This window comes from Peromyscus californicus, unplaced genomic scaffold, assembly GCF_007827085.1.
Source record: "Peromyscus californicus insignis strain IS unplaced genomic scaffold, ASM782708v3 Scaffold_14__1_contigs__length_90479793_seg_2, whole genome shotgun sequence".
Classification (NCBI taxonomy): Eukaryota; Metazoa; Chordata; class Mammalia; order Rodentia; family Cricetidae; genus Peromyscus; species Peromyscus californicus.
The window spans coordinates 17,739,595-17,762,941 of record NW_026294436.1 but is presented as its reverse complement, the minus strand read 5'-3'; the positions used below and the strand labels follow the sequence as shown (position 1 = coordinate 17,762,941).

General features: G+C 47.6%; 1 non-coding gene across 1 annotated transcript; it reads right to left on the bottom strand.

Annotated features, from left to right (window-relative positions):
* Positions 1-495: 495 nt before the first annotated feature.
* On the bottom strand, positions 496-598 carry LOC128110228 (U6 spliceosomal RNA). Its single transcript, XR_008218178.1, has one exon. It is a non-coding gene; the product is annotated as a U6 spliceosomal RNA (small nuclear RNA).
* Positions 599-23,347: the final 22,749 nt, after the last annotated feature.

Below are 23,347 nucleotides of genomic sequence, written 5' to 3'. Positions count from 1 at the left end.
CCAAACAAAATAAACCTAACAGTCAAACCCTTGAAGTATGTAATTGTATATATGTATGTAAGTATGTAACCCTTTGTATATGTAATTGGTAAGAAAAGTATTGGTAGAGAGAAAAAGAATAATTTGAGATTTTTAAGAACTGTCTAACACTCCATGGAGATTTTCTTTTTTAACCAAAATCAAATACTTTTATTATTTTCTCTAGCTATCATAAATGAAAGTGCCTAGAGACAATTTTACAAGTTGCCCACAAATTTGTATGTGGCTTGGAATTTTCTACTGTGGCTTATCTTTTTATGTGGCCTTTCTATCCCAGGAATCTCAATCTCTCTCTCTCTCTCTCTCTCTCTCTCTCTCTCTCTCTCTCTCTCTCTCTCTCTGATTATTGTTTCTGTGACTATTTTTCATAGTTAATCTGGTAAAACCCCAAGAATAGGAAGGGCAAAGTCTCTAAGGGAAACTGCAGTTTAGCTAAATGATTTTACATAAAGTTTTAAAAATATGGAACGCTTCACGAATCTGTGTGTCATCCTTGCTCAGGGGCCATGTTAATCTTCTCTGTATCGTTCCAATTTTAGTGCTGCCAAGCGAGCACTGAGATTATTTCTAAGGCTAGGGACAAATGCCTGTTTTCTCAGGTTGGAGATTTAAGGGGTAAGTGGAGGTCTGGGACATAGGCGGATGTATACAAGGTCCTGGAGTATAATCGAGTATAAGCTTGGCTGAAGCAAGCGAGGACCGTGGCCAATGGGGAGCAGGTTATCTGTAGAGCCTGTGGAATGGAGCTGGAGCAGAGGGAAGGTGGGAAACATCCTGCAGAAACTGGGTCTAATCTCCTAGAGTGGAGCAATTCAAAGACTTTACAGAATGTGGACTGGGTCTCAGGAAACTCTTCAGAGACAGTGAAGGGGCCGGAGCGATGGCAGCTGTTAGAGCACTTGCTGCTCTTGCAGAAGACAGAAGTCACATCCTAGCACCCACTCCTGCTTCCACATTGGGTGGCTCACAGTGACTTGTAACTAGGAGTTCTGACTCCCTCTTCTGGCCCCCGCTGGCACTGACACACAAGTGTGCATGTGCACACATGCAAACACACACATATACACACAGATGCAAACACACACACCTACACACAAACACACACACACGTACACACAGATGCATACATACATAGAAATAAAATGAACCTTTAAATAAATAGGAACACTGGTGCATACAAGGGCCAACCACATCCAAAGGGAGAGAGTGTGTGTTCCATTAGAACCTCCAGCTCACTCCTGCAGGATCCAGAAACCCCCTTTTCTGTCTCTCTCTCCAAACCCCACCCTCTCAGAGAGTCTTTGAACAAAGGAAAGGGGCCAGAAAGCCCAGTTCCACATTCTTAGCAGCTACTGCTGCTTCCTCCCCTGAAGTTGACAGCTGCCCAAGTCCCTGCCTAAAGTGCTCAGCTTTTGACAATACTTGAGCACAAACCCAGCTAGTGGCAGACACATCATCACCCCTCCCCTACAACCCATAAAGTCTCCCTGGTTTCATTTGTGGGCACGGCTTCTCAGGCCTCCATCTCTGGGACTGGGGAACCCACCCAGGAGTTGCTTTGCTCAAATAAACCTGTAGTTTTAATTTTTTCAATTCAGCTTGATCTGGCTTACTGCATCGGTGGAGAAACCTATTATTGGGGAGGTGGGGGGGGGGAGATAGAAAACCTCTTAGTGTGTTGGAATCCTGAAGAGCCCTCCCTGGCTGTGGGTGAGGATGTAAGAGACAGCTGCCCACCTGCCAAAGCTGTGGTCTCTGGTGGAGGAAGCAGGCCCTGCAGCCTCTGGCCAGTGTGAGGAACCAGGAGAATGAAGAGGTTGGTTGGAGCAATTGCAAATGTGGAACATGGGGAGGATGGGTGCCCATGGCCATGGCTGCTATCTGGTGGGATGGGAAGACTGAAACTTGACTTTGGAGCTGATTGTAGAAGGGTCGTAGGTGGATCCAGAGAGGCAAACAACACATGCAGCACAGTCTCTAAGACCTCCAGGAGACAGTTTGGTCAGCATCAATAAATACCTTAAAAAAAAAAAAAAGATTTATGGCCGGTGGGGGGGGGTGGCGCACACCTTTAATCCCAGCACTCGGGAGGCAGAGCCAGGTGGATCTCTGTGAGTTTGAGGCCAGCCTGGGCTACAGAGAGAGATCCAGGACAGGTACCAAAACTACACAGAGAAATCCTGTCTTGAAAAACCCAGCAACAACAACAAAAAAAAAAAACCCCCAACGTATCTGAGTGCTTTGTCTGCATGTATGTATGTGCACTGTGTGCGTACCTGGTGCCCACTGATGCTAGAACTGGGCACCAGATCACTTTGAATGGGATAGTTGTGACCTACTATGTGAGTATTGGGAACCGGACCCAGGTCCTCCACAAGAGCCTCAAGTATTCATAACTGCTGAGCCATCTCTCCCGCCCCCAATGAACACCTTTTCAATGCATAAAATTGCCCAGTTCTGTGCTGTCCACTGAGAAGGAAATATGGGAATGGAGCTTTGAGAACCTGCTTGGGGGGGGGGGGGGGGCTGGTGAAATGGCAAGAAAGCTCAATGGGTAAAGGCCCAAGCTGATGAGTTCCATCCCGGGGCCTCATGTGGTAGAACCACAGAACCTCTGATCTCCACAGGTGTGCTAGGGTACAAGTGTGCCCTCCCCGGTCCCAATAAATAAATAAACAAACAAACAAATGAACAACTTGGCAATTCAGATGTGAGCCAGAGCAGGAGTGCTGGAGAAAGCCTTCTTGGAGGGAGTGGGTGTGAGATTCCCCGGGTGGTTTGGTGCCCGGGACTGTTTTCCTTGAGCAGAGGGGTACAACAGATCAGCCACAGACACCCACTTGATCGTGGCTGTCTGAATCCACAGCTTCCTTTCCATCCCATCTTACCAATTCACCTCCTTGCCTGTTTTTCCTGCTGCTTTATCGGAAGGACAGGTTTCTCCCAGATTCCAAGAGTGTTGTCCTAATAAATCAAGCCATCCACCCAACAATAAAATTCACCGGACTCATAAGCCTAGGCACTTGGGCTCTATAGGCACACTGAGTACATTTTCTCCTCTCAACAAGCCCATATTCCACATGGGTGTAGGCGTCAAATGTGTTTGATGAGGTCTAGTGGAAGTCTGAGCAAACTTTTAGAAAAACTGTAGAGAGGATGACTAACGCCTTCAGGCAGGTGACTGCATCGCAATCCCATTAATGAGAGGATTTGTCATGCCGCGAAGGGAATTCCTGGCACCCAATTTGAAATGTGTGGGAACAGCAAAATGTGAAAAGACATGGGAGCCAGGAAGATGGCTCAGGGGTTAAGAGAGTATACTGTGGTTGAGTTAAATTCCTCATGTCAGACAGCCCTCAGCCATCTGTAATTCCAGAGCCACTGCCTCTGGCCTTCGGGGGTGTCAGCAGTCTCGTGACGGTATCCCCACAAAGATCCCACTCGTGTATGTAATTAAAACCAATAATAAATCTTTTAAAACTGTGACACACACAGGGTGGATGGGTGGCCAGAGCACGGGAGGGCAGGTACTGAAGCTGGAGAGAGGTTTAGTGTGTGTCGAAGGACGTAACCCCAAGTGAGGAGCTTGTCAGTTTGGCAGGCAAGAACCCAGACGGGTTCTAATGTGGTGGGAGAGTGATGAGTTTTCCTATCAGAAGGCTAATAACACTAGCAGAAAACAGTGTTTGCTCAAGTAGACTCTGAGGACCTGTGGTGGGATCGGTGGCCCCGCCCTAACCCCTACCTTCACCCTGCACCTCACTTCCTCACGTCCCTGTCCTTACCACCTCTCTCCACAAAAAAAACCCCAAAAAACAGTGGTCATTCAAAGTTCAACCAGAGCTCTGGCTTTGCCTCAAGACAACAAGGCTGAGTTGAACCTGTTTCTTGTTCCAGGACATTGTGAGTTAAGAACACCCAGAAAGCCTGTTTATTAGTCGATTTTCAGGTACTGTAAGGAAACGGGTGAGGCTGGGAACTTTCTAAAGCAAGGATGTTTGTTTAGCTCACGTTTCTGTAAATCAGAAACTGTAAATCAGAGATCAGGCAACGATTTATGTTTAGCCTCTGGCAAGAGCCCTGGGTGTTCACAGGTGGATTGCATCATGGTTGTGCTTGTGAGACAGAGAGATATACTGAGAAGATACCAGCCAGGGGCCGAGGCTAGCCTTGCCTTTCATAACAACCTCTTGCAAGAACCAATTGGGGGCTTGGGAAAACTACTCTAAGACCCTCTGAAGACAGCCTTCAGTGACCCAATTCACTTTATTAAGGTCTCAGCACCTCTTACTATCACTACACTCTCAACACATCAACTTCTAGGGGGTCACACCTAAGCCATACCCAAATCATATCGTCCTTCCCTCCAGCTTTTGCCCCATCCTCATTTGGGACAACAGGACATAAGGATGGAACTTTAAGTAACAGGTGGGACTTGGGACCTGCTAATCCTAGAATAATCGTCCAAGTCCAGAGATTTTCAGTCTTCCTGGTGTTCTTTCCAAACTTTGTGGCTATTCCCCCCAGGCCTTATAGCTGAAGAACACTAAAAATAGGCCAGCTCATTTCAATTTAATTAGCCATTCCTCCGAGAACACCAGATGGAATGAAGCAAAGACAGATGCGCGGGGGGGTAACCGGAGTGGGAGTCGGTTCTAAATGTGGTTCTGGGAGCCCAGACAAAGGCACGCTGCAGCTTTGGGGCTTGTAGACCACGGTCTGGCTGTTGGTCTGGCTGTTGTTCCTCGTGCTGGGGTGCTGGGCACAGGGGAGAGCTGGTGTGTGAAGAGGGGGGGTGTACTGCGATTGGCGCCGGGAAGTGGCTCCAGGGCACGGAGAAAGAAAGCTTCTTCCTCCTCCGGGGCTAATGTGTGGTCCCTGCGGGGACACCTGCTAGTCTGGCTCCTGTCTTAGGGGCTGTGGACAAGCAACAGCCTACACCAGGAAAGACTGTAGCTAAGTGAGGTGAGGAAATCTATTTCTGGAGCCCTTTAGGAGTGGGAGAAACTGCCGGTTGCCCGGGGCCAGACAGCTTCCTTATCTGAAGACAGGGTGATGTGTACAGAGTAAATTCAGGCAGCGCATGGACCGAGGGAGATTAAAAGGCCCTTAGAGCGCAGGGTCTATCCCCTTAACCAGCGTCTTCACAGCGCATGGACAGACAGACCAGCGGTGTGGAATGACTGCCCCCCCTGGTGGTGTATACAGGGATAAAATTACCGGGCGCAGTTCAGTAGTTCATTCAACCGTTCTCTATGCGGTACAGTTTGTCTCCCCAAATTCCAGACAAAGGAGTGCGAGCCTGAAGTATGAATCCACGGTTGCATTCAACTCTTTCTAGCTTCCCCTCCCCTCTCTTTGCCCTCCCTTCCTCTTCCCTCTCTTTCCCCTTCCTCCCCCCTCCCCCATTGCTGGTTAGTCCCTATCGAGGGCATTTTTTTTTTTTTTTTTTTTTTTGCAGGCCCACGTGTGCGAGCGGAAACCATCTGAGCTATGACTTGAGTAGCTCCAGGGAGAAGGCTGTGTGTGTCACTTTTCCTTCTGGAGGAAAAGGCATGGCCCTTTGTAACATCGTCATGCACCTTAGCTAACCTGAAGAATGGCTAGACTCGCTGCCCTTGCCTGCCCCAGGGAGGCTGGAAGAAAGAATCCGAACCACTGACAGTGAGCGCCGCTTCCTGCCCTCCTTCCGACCTGATCATGACGATACTTTCCCGGCTGTCCGAGGCTGGCTGGCCGGAAAGGGTGAGCGACCTGGGGACTGAGGCAAGTAAGCCGCGAAGACACCCCGAGGAGTCTGCCCGTTTGCCATTGTTCTTACCACCACTGGACCGTCTTTCTCCTGGAGATTTATCCTTAGACTTCTCACTAGACACGGTTCCGTGTCTACCAGATACTGGGTGCTGTGGAAGAGAAACAATTCTGAAGAACAGATTCCTGATCTCTTTTAGAGAACAAATTCCTGTACTCTGACCGTGGTTGAGACTCAGGGGGTTTCTTTCCTTTTTGAGCTTACAGGCCAAAGGCACCAGGAATGGAAGAGAGGCAGCCCTTCCCTTCCCTCTCCTTCCCCCTTTCCCTCCTGACTCCTTTCCTTCCCTCATCCCCTCCCTCCTCTCCCTCCTCCTTCCCACCTCTCCTCCCCTTCCCCATCCATCCTTTCCTCCCCCTCTCCCTTTCCTTTTCCCCCTTCCCTCCTCCTCCCCTCCCCTTCTCTCCCTCTTCATCTCCCCCGCCTTTTGTAATGCCCCCTTTCCATGCCCCCCCCCCCCCACTTCAGTAGGTGTTCCCTGGGAAACAGGGCTGTGCAGTGTATTAACAAAAGCTGTGAAGCATTGGTTTGGGACTGTTGAGAGGGCTTGTAGGCAAAGGCACTCACCCCCCAAGCCTGAAAGCCTGAGTTTGACCCCAGCGTCCACAAAACAGATCCCAGAAGGTTGTTCTCTAACTCCATACATGTGCCGTAGTAGCGTATGTGTGTGCACACTTGTGCATGCATGCACACAAAATAGATACAAACGTAATAAAAAATTAAAGTTAATTTTAAGGTTGCCTCCAACTTTTTATTTTTGCTGTAGTAAAATATATATAACATAAACTCCTATCATTTTACTGTTTCACAGTGTACAGTTCTGTGCTGCTAAGGACACTTACAGAGTTGTGCATGCTTTGTCTCCAGAACTTTCATATATCCTCTACAGAAACCATTCAAGGCCTGTCTTCAGCCCAAGACTCTCTGAGAAACCGCTGGAGTCACGCTGTAATTTCTTGGTGGCCTGGGCAAGCAAGTGGTGGCCACCCCACTCCAGGCTTCTCCAGATGCTAACAACAGATGAGGCTGTGGCCACTTATTTTCTTACAGTCACTAGAGTCTTTAGGGGACCATAACACCCCTTCCCAAAGCACAACCACAGCGAAACTGATACTCCAGCTCCGCGGGACATAAATCGGCTGTTCAAGAAGGGCTTCCTTATGAAGGAGTGTGTCTGTCTGTACAGGTAGAAAGCTGTCCCCCAGAAAAGAAACTCTATGGCTGATCTTGGTCATAAAGAGATGACCATGGCATGCACTTTGAGGTCAGAAAGATTTGAGTTCAAATGCTGGTGGTGGCCCTTGTTAATCATATGGCATGTTTTGTTGTTTTGGTTAAGTCACAGAAGGGGACACCTATGGCACAGAGATCATTTACCTTAGAGGAGCAGAGGGAGACTCAGTAGTACTCTTCCTCCCTCCCTCCCTCCCTCCCTCCCTCCCTCCCTCCCTCTGACTAGAGAATGTCAGAGAGAGCTCGGCTCCGATTCCTATTGGCTCCTTTTCTGGGGCATCAGTTCTCAAGAAAGAAAATGCTCCCCATTTTCTGAGCCCTGACCTCATTTTATATTGGTTAAATATGAAAAAAAGAATTGTTTCACTTCTGCTGGATGGGGATGTGGTTTGTTCATTCATGCTCTCTAATCCCCCTGTCTCATACACAGTCACTGGCATGGCTACTCCTCTAACCCTCTAAACTAAAACTGTCACATCTAAGTCTCTCCAGATCCAAGAAAGGGACAGAGGCCGTGATACATATCATGGAAACCTAACATCTTTCAATGCTTTACATGTTACATGTGTTTATTTTGCTGAGGGAGAAGAAGAGCTGTACCCTGTCTGTGGAGGTCAGATGACAATTTAGGGAAGTCAGCTCTCCCCTTCCACAGTGTGGATCACAGGGATGGAACTTACGTAGTCAGCTTGGTAACAAGTTCCTTTATCTGCTGAGCCAGCTCCCGGCCCAGGCACCTAGGTTTTAAAAGCAGCCAGGACCTGTCAGTCATTCCCCGCATGGTGCCTCTTTCACCCACCCTTACATCCCAGTTACTTGCACATTTATTCTCACCTCCAAATTTTCAGATAAGGTGTGTCCCGTGGGTGTATAACTCTAACATTTAAGGTCCTTGGAAGAGCCAAAAGTGTGATGGAAGGGGGCACATTTGCATTTTAAATCGTTAGATCGCCATGAGTACTGTGTGTATTCAAGGGGGCCTGGGCATGGGGTTTGGGAATATGGGCTGATTATCCAATATGATGATTGAAGACTTTTTCAGTGTTTTCTAACGGTGTCGGCAGGCTTCCCTGCCACCCTTCATCCCTTCAGTGATCTCTCCTACACAAGACTTACAGATTCAGATTCTAAAATTAGTGCTCCTGGTTTAGGAGCCAAGACATTAGATCCCAGTAGATATGAGGCACTGGGGAGATTGACCCATTTCTCTTTTAAACCCTAGAATTATGTGATCGGATTACCAATCAAATTAGTGTGAGAATGGACTGGAAAGAGGCAAGGCAGAAGCATATCAGGAGGGCCAATAGTTCACATGGAAGCTGTGGGTGCCTGAAGCAGGGCAATGGCCTGTGATGGAAGCAATGGGAGGTAGGATTAGCTGGAACTGGCAATTGGCTGACTGTTAAAAGAGAGTAGGATCTAGACTGCTTGGTGGCAATCAGATGGAGAGCCATACCGTCTTCTAGCAGCAGAACGAAGGTGTGTGTGTGTGTGTGTGTGTGTGTGTGTGTGTGTGTGTGTGTGTGAGAGAGAGAGAGAGAGAGAGAGAGAGAGAGAGAGAGAGAGAGAGAGAGAGTTGGGTGTTTTAGATAATAAAATCAGCTTTGTTGAGATTCACTGCAAAGCGTCTGACCATAACTGTGAACACAAGCTGCATGGGCAAGAGAATCATTTGAATCGTGTTTATCAATTTGGGGAGGGTGGGTTAGCAGGAGTGGAAACTTTGGAATTAGTACAGTCAGTCGAGAGAGAGGAGTCTAAGGACATTTTAGAGGCCAGCGTGTGAGGAAGGAAGTTGAAGGACACGGAGAAGTGGGCAGGGGTACAGAAGTAGAATGCAGAGTGACAGCCAGCAGTCGAGGGACCTGAGAGTTCCGAGAGTGAAGGTTGGTGTCAGGTACGAAACTGAGCAGGCGCAAACCCACGCAGTGAACTGAGCTGAGGAGAGGGAAGGACTGGCAGAAATGTGGAACCACTCAGGCCAACGAGACGCAGTGGGGACAGAATGGACGGCTTGGAAAGTACGTTGCTTTCATAAATAAGCTGGGGATGGGAATCCACAAGTTTTGTCTTCAGTTTTGAATATTAGTGGGACGTGGCGACACATACCTATAATCCCAGGACTGGGAGGCAGAAGCCAGAGGATCAGAGAGGTTCTTGGACTAACCTGGGCTACATGAGACCCAGTCCTGTCCCCCAGTAGATTTTTTTTCTGTTTTACCCCAGTATCTTTCCTTTCTCTACTGAGCCAGGTCTTGAGGACATGAGGTTTGGAGCTGCTGTAGTCCCCTTAAAAGATGAGTCAGTGAGCCGAGTGGACACGGAGGTCCTGTCCACTGCAAATTTTAAGCCCTAGGTTCCAGTTGTCTCTTGATGGCTTGGGGGAGTTGCTGCCGATCTGAGATCGCCTTCCTTCAGTCTTTCTTTCATTTCATATTCAGTCCCCAGAGTTATTCAGGTTACTCCCGAACCCTCCAGACAGGATTTCTCCATGTAGCCCCGGCTGTCCTGGAACTCACTCTGTTGACCAGGCTGGCCTAGAACTCAGAGATTTGCCTCCCGAGTGCTGGGATTAGAAGCATGCACCACCATGGCTGGGCATTCAGGTTACTTTTCAAACAAGATCAGGGTACCCATAACCTTTTCAGGATGTTGACACAAGCCGCCTGTCCAGTGCTGTCCTGGGAAAGTTGTTTCTTCTCACATCATGTCTAAGCTGTTTGCTTCTACACCGCCACCCCCACACCCCCAATTTTCCAATCTGTTCATGATACTCATTGTATTTGGACTTTTCTTGACTACTTTTTAAGACTCTTCCTTCTTAGGTTGCCCCTTGCACAGGCCGGGTACTTCATTCGCAGTCACCTGGGGATGCCTCCGTGTGTGCCTGCTGGGTACTTATGCAATAGCTCCCTTGCGGGTCTCTCTTTCCTTTCTACAGCTTGACAAGTTCCAGAGAAAAGTATGTGTAAATTCTAGGAGAAAGAATGCCATCTGGAGTTTTGTTTCATACTAATATCAAAATGAGCAAACTGGAAACCCCAGGGAGATTTGATTCCTAGTAGATCAATAGGGGTAGCAACCTTGGTGAAAAGCGATTGAGAGAGCTGATGGGTGTTTCTTAGTTGGGAGGCTTGCTTGGCTGGACTTCACCCAGAGAGACGGAGACTAGACTTCCCCAATCTTTACTTCCACGGAAAGTGACTAGTTTGTTTAAACACTCCAGATTAGTTTTTTGTTTGCTTTTGCAATACCGGAGACTAAACCTACAGTCTCACACATGCTAGGCAGGTCTTGTTTTGCTGAGACACACCTCTAGACCCCCTTTGACTTTTCAGTTTAGGAAAAGATCTAACTAAGTTGCCCAGACTGGCCTTGAACTCTCTCTTTAGCCCAGGCAGGCCTTGAACTTCCAATCCTCCTGTTTTAGCCGCCAGAGTAGCTGGGATTAAAGGCCTGCACTACCAGGGCCAGCTTTAAGATTCTTTGAAAGAGTGATGGCCATAGACTTCAAGCCTAGCCTGTGAACCTGGGTTACAGAACAAGGCGCGCGCGCGCAGCGCGCGCGCGCGCACACACACACACACACACACACACACACACACACACACACTGAATTAGTGCCTGGAAAGGACTTAGAAACTTATCTGGTGTATCGTGAACGCAATGGAAGAATTCAATATCACAGTGACTCCCTCCCTGCACTGATCGAACTCTGACAATACAAGGTTGATTATTCATGGGGTTATAGCCAGCTTGTTTACTTTCAGATGGTGCCACCCACCATCCAGCCCCAGGCTTCTGACTATCCTTTGAAGAAAACAAAATCCAACAATAATAATTCCACCACAAATAAATGCGTCATCATCACATCCTCCCTGGCCCCTTTGTGCAACTGGAGAGTGCTTCAAAGCAGCCGTGTGCTTGTGGCTTTACGTCGTCGGTCGGTCGGTCGGTCGGAGGGGTGCTTGTTTGGTTTTTCTGTTGGTTCCACTTTTTTTTTTTTTTTTTTAGATCTTAACCTGCTTATTTTATTCATTTCAAAAAGACCCTTAAACCACTTGCTTCTTCCATTTCTCCCCATCTCCTCAGATCCCTCAGAGGTGGGCAGGCTCTAAGGACTCTGTCACCCTGGCTGCCAAGATGTCAAGCTAACGGCTGCCTTCCAGCTTTCCAGCTGCTCCCGTCCCCAGAGTCCCGGAAGCCCTCAGCCTTTGACCTTAGCCTCTACACCTCGGCTAACCTGTTGCCTTGGCCAGAATGTGGCAGCAGCTTTCTAGCCTTTTGTTGCTCACAGCACATTCCCACTGACAGGGAAACCATCTTTTCTGAGGATGGCTCATGGCTAGCAATCACATTTTTTTTTTCTTCTTGATAGAAATAGCTGTGGTTTCCCCTTACAACCGTGTAAGTTCCCCCTGGAGCTGGAAACTCCCTTCTTGGTTGTAGCTCTTTCTTCTGACCCAATATGCAACTTTGGGAAGTTAGCTTGAACTTCTGCACCTCCAGTCACACACACACAAAAAAAAAAAAACCCACCGTGGCAAGGGGCCAACGGGAGGATGTAAAGGTTTAGGGAAGGACTTCTTTTTGGAGGTACTTAGAGGCAGGGATTTACAAATGCCTCTGGAAAGAATAGTCATTTAGGGAACTACCGACTCATTTAGATGGTTGGTTTTTAAACGATGTATTCAAAGATAATCCTGTGACACCCACATCTCCACACCCCAACACTAAAATGTCTTTAAAGACGTGAGTTTAATCATTTCCATTGCTAACGGCTGCCTTCAGCTTGGATCGACGAGGCGGCTCTGCTGTGGCCCCTCTCCTCTTCTGGCACGCCGTCGACTTTTGAGAGGCCTCAGGTAAACAAGGCAGAGGTGTGCTGTGGAGCCGTCATCATTATGATGACTACAACTGTGCTTGCCATCTGAGGAAACAGGAAGTGAAACTGCCCACTGATAAATGTCCGATCCTATCTCCTCGACAGGACCTACAGGTAAAGAAGCCAGCCAAAGCAAATGCAGCCCAACCACAGGCTGTAGCAACTTCCAGTGTTGGGGTGTGGAGACGTGGGTGTCACGGGATTATCTGTAAACACATAGTTTTCAGAACCGTTTGGGATCTTCCGACATCACCGTCACGCCCTCCCTTCCTCCTTCTTGGGATATCTTTGGGGCACGTCCCTAATACTTCCTGCCCTATTTCCTAGAGAGCTTCTTGTGGCTCTCCAGAAGCCCATGATTGATTTTCATGATTTGATTGGTTCCCAGGCACATACCTTCCCTACCTAGGTCAGGACTGAGCCATCCACCATTCTTGTATCCCCACAGCAGACATACTCCATCGGTCTGAGTCTTTCTTCCCTCTCCCTTCAGGAGGCCATGCTTTCTTCCGGCCTGGCGGCCTGACATTCCATCTGCTTGGGTGATCACTTGTATCCTTTATCTTTTTCAGGAATAGATTGTGAATAAATAGGTGTCAGAAAATAGAGCATCTGGGCCAGCATAATCACCCAAGAGCCACAGTTCAAAATCCCATTCTTACACTTATTACAGCAGTATTCATAATAGCCATGATGTAGCAACAACCAAAATGTACACGATCCAATAAATAAAATTTAAAGACAGTGCTGTATACATAGGCTATTGTCTTAGTCAGAATTTATATTGCTGTGATAAAACACCATGACCCAAAGCAACTTGAGGAAAAAGTTTATTTGGCTTAAACTTTCATATCACTGAGGGAAGTCGGGGGAGGCACTTAAGGTGGGAACCTGGAGGTAGAAACTGAAGCAGAGGCCTTGGAGGAGGGCTGCTTACTAGCTTGCTTCCCATAGCTTGTCCAGCCTGCTTTCTTATAGCATCCAGGACCAAGGATCCAGGAATGGTACCACCCTCACTGGACTAGGCCCTCCCGCATCAATCATTAATCAAGAAAATGTTCCACAAGCTTGCCTCAGGCTAATCTTAGAGAGGCGTTTTCTCAATTGAGGTTCCCTCTTCTCAGATGACTTGTGTCAAGTTGATATAAAATAAAAACAAAAACAAATAACAACAACAACAACAAACAAAAACTCCCACAAAATCTTTAGCTAGTTCAACTGAACTACAATTCAGCTTTTTTCTTAAAAGGGGAATTTGCAATACATATATCATGGGTGAAACTTGAGGGTGTCATATAGAGTGAAACAAAAAAGGAATATAAATTCTGCAGATTTCACATATATGAGGTATCTGAAAAAGTTGAATTCCTATGATCAAAAAAATTTGATGATGATTCCCAGGGGTTGGTGGTGGGGGGAGAAAGAAGGAGAAAAGAGTGGATATAAAGTTTCAGGCAAACAGTACCAACACGCTCTCGGGGCTTCTGTATGGTAGAATCTGTAGTCACCAATAAGGGACTGTAGTAAACTTCCAAGTGTGTCAGAGGGTAGTTCTCATGTTAAGTCTTCTTACCACGATGGCATAATATGGCACAGCGTGGTACAACATAAGCATATCGAAACAATCCTAGAACAGAACGGGATACAGTCCACATGGAATATGTGACTTGAACGACACGCGGTACACCTGAGAAACAGTGACAGTCTTGTTCTTCCTACTATTTTTTGTGAGCCTAGACTAGGAGTCCAGAAAAGCAACCTCAGGGATTGAGGTGGGGGCGAGGCTCATGGAGGAGAATCAACTGAGAAAGAAAAGCCACACTATGATGCTTTTGGCCACACTCTGGTAGCTGGATGGCATGCTCCTGGCTTTGGAGAACATGCTAGCTAAGATGAGGGGAGACAGGACTTCGCAGAGACCCCCTGGGCCCAAATCTCTTCATCTGGGCCACTGGAAAGCTATGAGTGACAGCCACGTTGTGACGTTTTCTGGGGCACTGGCTGAGTCAGCACATGGAGCTACAATCATGTCAGACCACAGTGATTACTCACTAAATGGGATCTATTATCATGACCTTTTAAATTTGTTTTTCTGTCGGCCATCAATCATCCTCCAGACTATTCACCCAGTAAAACTACAAGTGTCCTATTTTGTGACAGGCATTCGGTGAGTCACCAGGATGATACAACAGCATAAATCTCAGGATAATCTACTTCCCCAGGCTCCTGCCAGTTTACATTTCTATTATCTTCTGTCCCCCCTGGTGTTGGGGATGGAATCTAGGGTCTCCACTATTGGCCTGTGTTCTGTTATACCCAGTCATTTCTGAAAACAGAGTACACAGTAGGTGCTCTTTCATCCAATTCCACCCTACCCCCATTCTGTGAGGAGCTGGGCTCCAGGTATCTTAATCAAGGAAGGACAGGGGAAGCCAAGATCTCTCCCAGCTCTCTGTCTTGGCGAGGGAGATCTTGGCTGGGCTAGTGTTAGGGAGCTCACTGGTCCTCCCATTCAGCAATTCTGTCTAGGTTCCCCTTCCCAGGCCCCAGGCTCCTCCACAAGCATTCTGGGAAGCTGAAGGAAGCCTGCTGTGTTAGGTAAACAAGAACCAGATTCCTGAGCGGTGATGTGGGTGGGCACACTGGTCCAGGCGGCCTGTGATCACATGGAGAGATGAAGAAATACCTCTGGAGTCCTGGCCTACCTGAGGAGGACCTGAGGGAGAGGCTGCCTGTGGACCTGTTTTGCTCCCATCCAGTTTTCCTTGGCCCGAATTAGAGGGCCTTTCCACCAATAGGATCTTCAGGTGCAAATAGCCAGCCAGCCTGTCATCCTCTGGTACTTCTCCTCTGCCTTCTCACCTCTCTCCCTATCACATGTCCACCTCCCACCCTTGGTTGCTGCTCCCCATGCTTGTTCCTGGTGGGAGGATTCCGAAGACCATTATTGCCCTGGAAGGACAGCTAGCTCCCAGGCCCCAGACTCAAGCTGTGCTGGAGCTAGTACCTGTCCATAGGTGGCCAGAGCTGGCCGAGTCAGGAGGCGGGGTTTTCTTCTGAAATAGATGACGTAGGGGGTAGTTTCAGCTTCTCTAAGAGATTAAGGTAGAATCTTTTGGAATTATGAACTATCAGAATATATCAATGGGAGAGAGAGAGAGAGAGAGAGAGAGAGAGAGAGAGAGAGAGAGAGAGAGAGAAGAGAAAGAAGGTAAGAAGGAAACCATTTCTGTGGTTTCCTATACTCTTAGTATGGCAGTCTAGAGAACAGCCTTCCCTTGGTCCTCATGGCAGAAAGCTATGAGACACCACACCAGAATGACGGCCAGGCTTCAGGCTCGGTAAGGATTGCTGAAGGCTGACTTGGTTGGAGAGTTTCCAAGTGTCTGTACTCAGTACTGTAAAGGGGGCCACTGCTGAGTGCATTGGTTCAGGAAGGAGGAGGATGAGTCCATGGTCTTTGCAGGCCTGGAAGGCTATGATCTGTCTTGTAACGGCTAGGAGGGACCCCTGAAGACCTGGGAGGTTACAAGGGCAGCCCGTCTGGGCTCTCTGTTGGTTGTCTTTGTACTTGGAGTGGATAGGCCAGTGTCAGGACCCCAGAGACTCAGTGTCCTCCAGGTGCCAGACGTTGCCACTGTTCTCCACGCATGTGGAGGGGTTAGAGGGAGCTACTGTTTAATAGGTGTAGGATCTCAGTTTTGGAAAACAAAAATGTTCTGCAGATGGACAGCAACAGTAGTCGCACAGCAGTGGGGATGTACTCGATGTCACTGAGCTGTGCATTGTACAATACCTACAACGGCGAAGTTTAGAGGCTCGGGAGATACCGTTCAGTGGGTAAAGTGACTGCCACAAAAACACGAGGACCTGAGTTCGGATCCCCAGCACCTACCCAAGAAGAAGGTGGGCGTCGTGGTGTGTCTGTACTCCCTGGAGCTCACTGGTCAACCAGCTTAGTCAAGCTGGTGAACTCCAGGTGAACAACCAGGACACACTGAGAGGCCCTGTGTCCTGGATGTTTTCTGTTGTTAACTTGACACAACCAACGGTTGCCTGGGAAGATGGAGTCTCAATGGTCAGATTGCCTATTTCAGACTGGCCTGTGGGCCGTGTTTTGTGGAATGTCTTGATTATTGAGATGGGGGGCACAGTGTGAGTGGTGTCACGTCTGGGAGGGTGGTCCTGGGTTGTGTGGGGAAGAAGCTGAGCACGGCCAGAGACAGCAAGCCAATGAGCAGCATTCTTCCACGTCTCCTGCCTCCAGGTTCCTGCCCTGAGTTCCTGCCCTAACTTCCCTCGACGATGGACTGTAACCTGCAACATGAAATCAACCCTTTCCTCTTCTGGTTGCTTTTGGTCATGGTTTTTATCAACGCAACAGAAACCTCCCTGGAATAGAATACCTTGTCTCAAAAAGTAAGGTGGAGAACAACTGAGGAAGACATTTGATGACCTCTGAACTCCACTCATGCACACATGTACATGCACACCTATACACACATGAACACCTACCTACATACATACTACACACATTAAATTTTACATTATGAATATCTTATTCTCGCTGTCTCTGTCTCTCCTCTCGTGTGTGTGTGTGTGTGTGTGTGTGTGTGTGTGTGTGTGTGTGTGTGTGTGTAAGCCCTCTAAAGGCACTGGAAGTCATCTGGCTCCTCTATTTGATGATAAGTGCAGCATACACTTGGTACTAACTGGTGCTCAGTCAACGTTGGTTGCTTTGAAAGGGGTCATGGAGTCCATAGGAGACAAAGATAGAAGTATCAGGGTGAAACCATGTGCCCTGTCAGGACATTCCGCTGTCATTTGCACCTGTGACTGCCTCAGTGGAGGAGGCCACCAGAATCATTGAATGCCCCTCTAGGAATGAGGGACTTGTCTGCAGCAAGAACTTCCACAAGAAGACTCCCTTTATGATGTAATAAGGCATCGGGAGTTTCGGGAACTTGGTTTGTAAAGTCATTCACCTGGGTGTATGGTGGTGTAGACGTGGTCTTAGGACAAAGGGATGGATTAGGTCCTCAGACATCCCTTTCATTGGGAAATGTGGGGGAAGGGAAACTTCTCCTCTACCTCTGTCATTGGATGACAGAAACAAAATAGCACGTAGCACAGGTCCAGCAACCCTAATCTGGAAACCCGAGATTTTTTGAGCAATGACAGGATGTTCTGAAGTATTAGTGTTTGGAATATTTGAGATCTTTGGATTAGGCATGTTCAGCTAGTGAGTCTCAAGCATTTTGGATATAGCTATGCAATCCGTTTGTCTGTCTGTCCACCTGTCTCATATGTGCCTCTTGTATTAGGTCCTTCCTCATACACTTACAAATGCTCCAAGTTCATGTTCATTGCTTCCTGACCCTCTTCTTCACCTTTAACACTGTCCTAGGTGGAAAGACTCTGGGCACTGAGTGCTTTCCAGCTTCAGACTGTGTTTCCTTCCCTTGAGTCACGCAAGAGGCCAGCAGGTGTAAGGTGGCTGGACCACTTCCATGAGCATCTAGGATCGCGGGCTCTGACCCATGCAGAAACAGGGAGGGTGGGAATGCTGGTCCTTAACCCTCTGGTTGGCTGATGACGTTAACTAACTGGTGTATTAGTTACCGTTCCTTTAGTGTTATAAAATACCTCAGACAATATAAAAGGAGGGGAGACTTATTTTGGCTCACAGTGTTGGGGTTTTGAGTCTGTTGTAGTTGGGCCTGTTGCTTTGGGTTCTCTGTTAAGTACCTCATGTCAGGAGGACATTCATAGTGGAGACCCATTCACTACATGTCCAGAAGGAAAGAGGAAGGAGAAGAGACCACGCCCCACCATGCCCTCTGAAAGTACACCCCCAATGGCCTAACTCCTCCCATTAGGCTCCACCTCCTAAAGGCCCAACACCTCCCACAATCTGATAACATACAGCGGTTGGGGGTGCAGGGGATGGAGGTGGGCCGGGGATGGGGTGGGGGAATAACATTCAAGATCAAAACTGGTCACCAGTTTTTTGAGTGACAGTGTCTTCAGTGGCGAGAGTAGCAGAAATAGGTATTATTCCAGAGTGTAACCGAGAAGGTAGAACAAGACGATTCTTTTTATTGTTTTCATTGTTGAGACAAGTTCTTACCCTGTAGTTCATTCTAAGGCTGTGTGTGTGTGTGTGTGTGTGTGTGTGTGTGTGTGTGTGTGTGCATGTGTGCACGTGCATGCTCTGACACTGAACTGCATCCCCAGCAGAATGAGATGATTCTTATGAAAGTATCTGTCATATCAACAACAGATCACATTGACAGAAGCCAATTACTATGTGCCAAGAACAGCTCAAACTATCCTTCTTGTACTGAATCAAGGGAATAACATCTCTTCATCATACAAGGCAACGCTGAGGTGTGATTGGGATTCGAACCCCTGGATTTGGTTCCACCATATTCGGCTGCCTCAAAAATATGTTCTGTGGTGAAGCTGTTCACCATTGTATCTTTAGGAAACCTCCACCCGTACACACTCACACACATCCTCTCTAACCGTTCTGCCCTCCTTCCTCCCTCTGTTTACAAGTGACAAAATACCAAGTACCACCTGGTCACCAGCAAAACCCATGCATCCCTTTCATTGACCCACCCTAGTTATATTCCTGGATGGCGAGTTCCTTTTTCTTTTATTTCTTCCCCAACACATTATCCAGGCTGTATATTCACCTGAGTAGCAAGGGGTGTGCAAGGTACGTGATAAATAGAGGGCAGAACCCTTGATGTTGGAGCCTGGGCCGGGTCTACTGGGAATGCAGGTAGACACTTGCCAGCCTACGTGTCTGGGACATAGAGTTTGGTCTCATTAGGCTGGACCTGGCTATGCTGTTGACTTGCAGAGGCGAAGTTTCTGTTCCTCTTCAGGTTCTTCCTCTTTCTCTTTCCATTCCCATTCTTCACAGCTGCTCCAGCTGCTCCTCGTTGTTGTGGCTTCAACCGACAAAGACTGGGGTGCAGATAAGGGTATACTGCCAGCGGGGGAGCATAGCACTTCCTCCGCTAGGAGGTTCTCTGGGAAGGCACTGCCAACAGCAAGGGAGGATGGGAACCACCTGGGACTACTATTTTGAAGTCACTTTCTGGGTCAGAAATTTCTGTTACTAACGATTCTTATGTATTTGTCGTTGTTTTGCTTTGGAGAATTTCTCATTTTATCTATGAAATTTAGTCCTGTGGCTTGAAGGTGGCTTGGCTCCTTTTGTCATCCAGTCGTGACAGGGGTGAGTCCACTGAGACCTGATCTGTCCTACTAGCCACAGACCCAAAGCTGCTTCATCTGTGTGCACCTGCATTTCAGTCAGTCAGTGGGGGGCTCTATCTTGCCCAGAGAAGCTCTTTGAATGATCTAGTCTTAGACTAGACTGACCTCTGTGGATCTGCACTCTACATCATCCACTTTTCACACCACATCAGAATAAAATGGGAAACTTTTACTCCTTGGTGGTTTGAATTGGGGGTTAGGGAAGTTTGTTGGAAAGGTACTGTCCTTGGCTCCTGGATGGTTCCAGCCATGCAGATTGGCATCGACCTATGCTATAAAAACAGAATAGGCCAAGATGAAAAGAAGTCTGTGAGATTTAAAGTGGATCCAAAAACGGGGTTACAGCCAATACTTGTTTAGGGTAGTCTTGCTTAGGAATGGGAGAACCATGTCATAGACACCAAGAGTATATGGATGGACATGAGGGCAATTTGGCTGTGACACCTTGATATTCATCACCAGAGCTGATTCTGTTAATCTAGATGGTTAAAGGAGTGCCCCCATTCCTCCTCCATCACTCCATGTGTATCTCTCTAGGGCTGTATGCTCCATCAAAAAGGACAGTGCCTTCTATGGAGGAGGACCACTCTGATACACAAGTAGCTGTGCTTTCCTGCTGGAAGCTCCAAACAGCTCTCAAGAAGGCTGTGTGGGAATATGTCTATTCATGATTTACATAGGAGCTGTGAGCGTGGACTGTGGGTCAGAAAGACTTGGTTCTGACCTTTGCTAGAAGAACAACCCCAATGAAGTTATTTTTCTAGAGCTCAACGTTCTCATTTATATGATAGATACTTGTGAATAACAGCATATACCACACAGGTCTGTGTAATAGGGTAGATCTGGCTGTAATAGAAACACCTAGAACACGAGGCTCTTCAACAAGAAGGCATTCATTTGTTTTCTACATAAAGGTCTATGTAAGTGGTTTAAGACTAAAATGGTTGGTCTGTGTTCACTAGGACTCAGGGTCTTTGTGTTTTTACCTGTCATCTTCAAACTACAGCTTTCATTTCCATGACGCAAGAGGTCCGCCCAGCCTCCAGAGAGTTTCATTCTAGCTAGCAGGAAAGAGAAAAGAGGAGGGAATTTTTTGTGACACTATTCTAGAGATACAACACTACTCTAGAGTGTAGTAACAAACCTCTACTCACCGCAAACAGGGAACCAATGACAGACCAAAGTGAGGGTACCAGCTGAGTCCAACATGGTGAATCAGTGAGTTTTATTGGGGTTACATACAGAAATATGGGCAAGGGGTTACTACAGGAGCAGAAATGACTCAGACACAGCTGTGTCTCCAGAGCCCACCCCAGTATGGTGGCCGCTCATGAAAGCTGGAAACAGAGTTCATTTATCAGCCTGCAGGTAGCTCAACAGGCTGGAGAGCATCCTTCTCAGGTTGTTCAGTTGGTCTGAACTCCTTCCAGGCAGCTGGGCGGGGCTCTGTTTCTCCCAGGTAGCTTGGCTGGCCTGAGCCTCTTTTAGGTAACTTAGCTTGTCCGATCGATAGTGGTCACAGCAGTCTTTATAGCTACCCCTGCTTGGGGGCCTATTGCATCAGGGAAGTTTTAGGGACTTCCTGGGACCTTTGAACTGTTTACTTCCTGTCTTGAGGAGCTCCCCTGCAATGATAGAATGTCTCACTTCCCTTTAAAACACCCTATTGTCTCACCCTCATTTTGACATCCTGTGTTGTAAGGAGAGCCCCTCCAAGGTGGGCGGCTTCAACCTCAGAGGGCACTCCTCCACAAGGAGTTTCGTGGGTAGAACTAAACCTTCAAAGGAGCCAGCTATAACAGAAGCGGAGGAATTAGGAGATGGGATTCGTGTCTAGACAGGCACGTGCTAACTAGTACATCTCTGTCACTGTCAAAGAGGGGGAGAATGAAATGGTATTGACTAGTTAAGACGTCTAGCACCCCCAGTTACAGACATTTGTGAGATTTAAACACGGCAATCCAAGTTGAGAGAAACCCGAACAACAGCTGGGTATAGAGTCATCACTCACCTGTTGTTCCCGTGGCCATCTTCATCCTCGCGGAGAGATGGTGGAGGATATTTCACAACTGTGACGATGTGTTTCCTTATTTTAACTGCATCTTGCTGATAAAGTAATCCCCGGCGGCTTCTCTTCTTTTAAAAGATCCTTTGAGTTTCATCTTTCATATCATTTTTATTTCATTTTGGTTTGTTTGAGACAGACTCATGCTTTGGAGCCCGGGCTGCCCCGAAACTCACGATGCAGCCTAGAGTAGCCTCAAACTTACGTCAATCCTCCTGCATCCTCCTCCTAAGTGCTGAGATGACAGGTTTCAACCATGCTCTCCAGTTTTTAAAGATCCCTTTAAACATGTCCTCATAAAGGGAAACTGTGTAAGCAAGAAAGCAAGGCAAAGGTGAATAGAGCATGCAGGTGATGGTTGTCTCGGGTAACACACACAGGGATGGGTTGAAGGGTGGCCTGGGAATCATCTCTTTAGATGCATGTTATTGTCCAAGTCCTAGCTTGTGTTTTCGGTAGTGGGTCCACAGGAGCCTATGACATTATTAAATAACCATAACCAAATAAAAACAGAAACACACAGACCAATGATCCAATAACAAACATGTGCCATGAATCTGGGACTACAACTGATGTAATTCTATGTAATTTTGGTCCTTAAATTACCTTCATGTATACTATATTACCTGATATATGCATTTGCATGTCAATACAAATCATACTTTGTTTTGTAAATAGATTCCCAACAACAATTTTTTTTTTGTAATGCTTTGCTGGGGCTCATACTCAGGGCTTTGCACACGATAAGCATATACTCTCTTACTGCCCTCCAGCCCCAGCCTGACTTCCAGCTTCTGAAGTACTTTTGGACATCCTTAACAACTCTCGCTTGAGCAGCTCACTGCAGATGACCGAAAACTCAGTGGTTGACAAGCAGGACTCTGGGTTTTATTTTGTCCTTATGATATCTCTACAATGTGGGTACAGCAGATGTTATTTCCACTACTTTTTAAACAGGAAAGAAGAAATTGAGGGACTTTCGTGAGGTCACATGGCTAGCCAGTGTTAGAATCGAAGGCTCTGGGTCTCTTTGTAGAGTGCCTTTCCTGTGGCTCATCCTACTGTCCGGCTGTTCATTGGTTACTCATTTACACTGTCCTGTGCCGGATGTCTTGTCCTTTTGAGCTGTGTTCACATGAGTGTACTTTTGGGGTGTGTATGTGGAATATGTGTCTTAGCTGTTCTGTGTGTTGCCTAGGTGCATCTGGCCTTTGTAACTCCAGCAGAAACTCCCCACTGGATTTCTGGGTTCCATTGGTCCCAGGACCTCAGGTGTAGGCACTGTCCCAGAATTCCCCTTACACAGGAAGGCAGCTCAGTATCAGGAACAGGTTGCTAGGCAATGGGAACGGAGCAAGAAGCAAAGAAGCAATGCTTGAGGACCGGTGGTGTTTAATATCTCCTGAGAACTGATGCTGTCTGTATGCCTTGTGAAGAGTTATCATTGATGCCATCTCATTTAATTGTTACTCAGTTATGAATGGAAATGTTAAGATTTTTCTCATTTTTCCAGATAGAGGTGCTTACGCTACCTTACTACGACAATTGGATCTTGCTTGCTTCTATTTTGTAGTTTCCCACTGTGCCTTGCTGCCTCTGAAGAGCTCATTCTCTTCCCAGCCTCGTGGAAAGAAACAGGTGACCGCTGAATGCCAACAAGAAGTCCTGGAGACACCCCCCACCCCCCGCCCCGTGGTGGTGCAGGGCAGCACAGAGCTGAGGGAGTTAGGATGGGAGCCCCTTCCACCTGAGCCCCTGAGGACTTCTCCTCCTCATTCCTGTGATCCTTTCTCCATTCCTGCATCTTCGTGGTCTCAAGTTGTGCCCTTAAAAAGTCAGGGAAACCCGGAATTGTCTAGCTCCATCTTTAGGGGTAGAAGGAGGCTATGCAGCTGCAGACGGAAGTGAGTTAATCTGCCTTCTATCCCCAGGCCCCCCCTCTGCCACACAGCTGACCCAACTACTGTGTCTTCCCCACCGGACTACGATTATCACCGTCTGTCTGTCACCACAGGGCTGA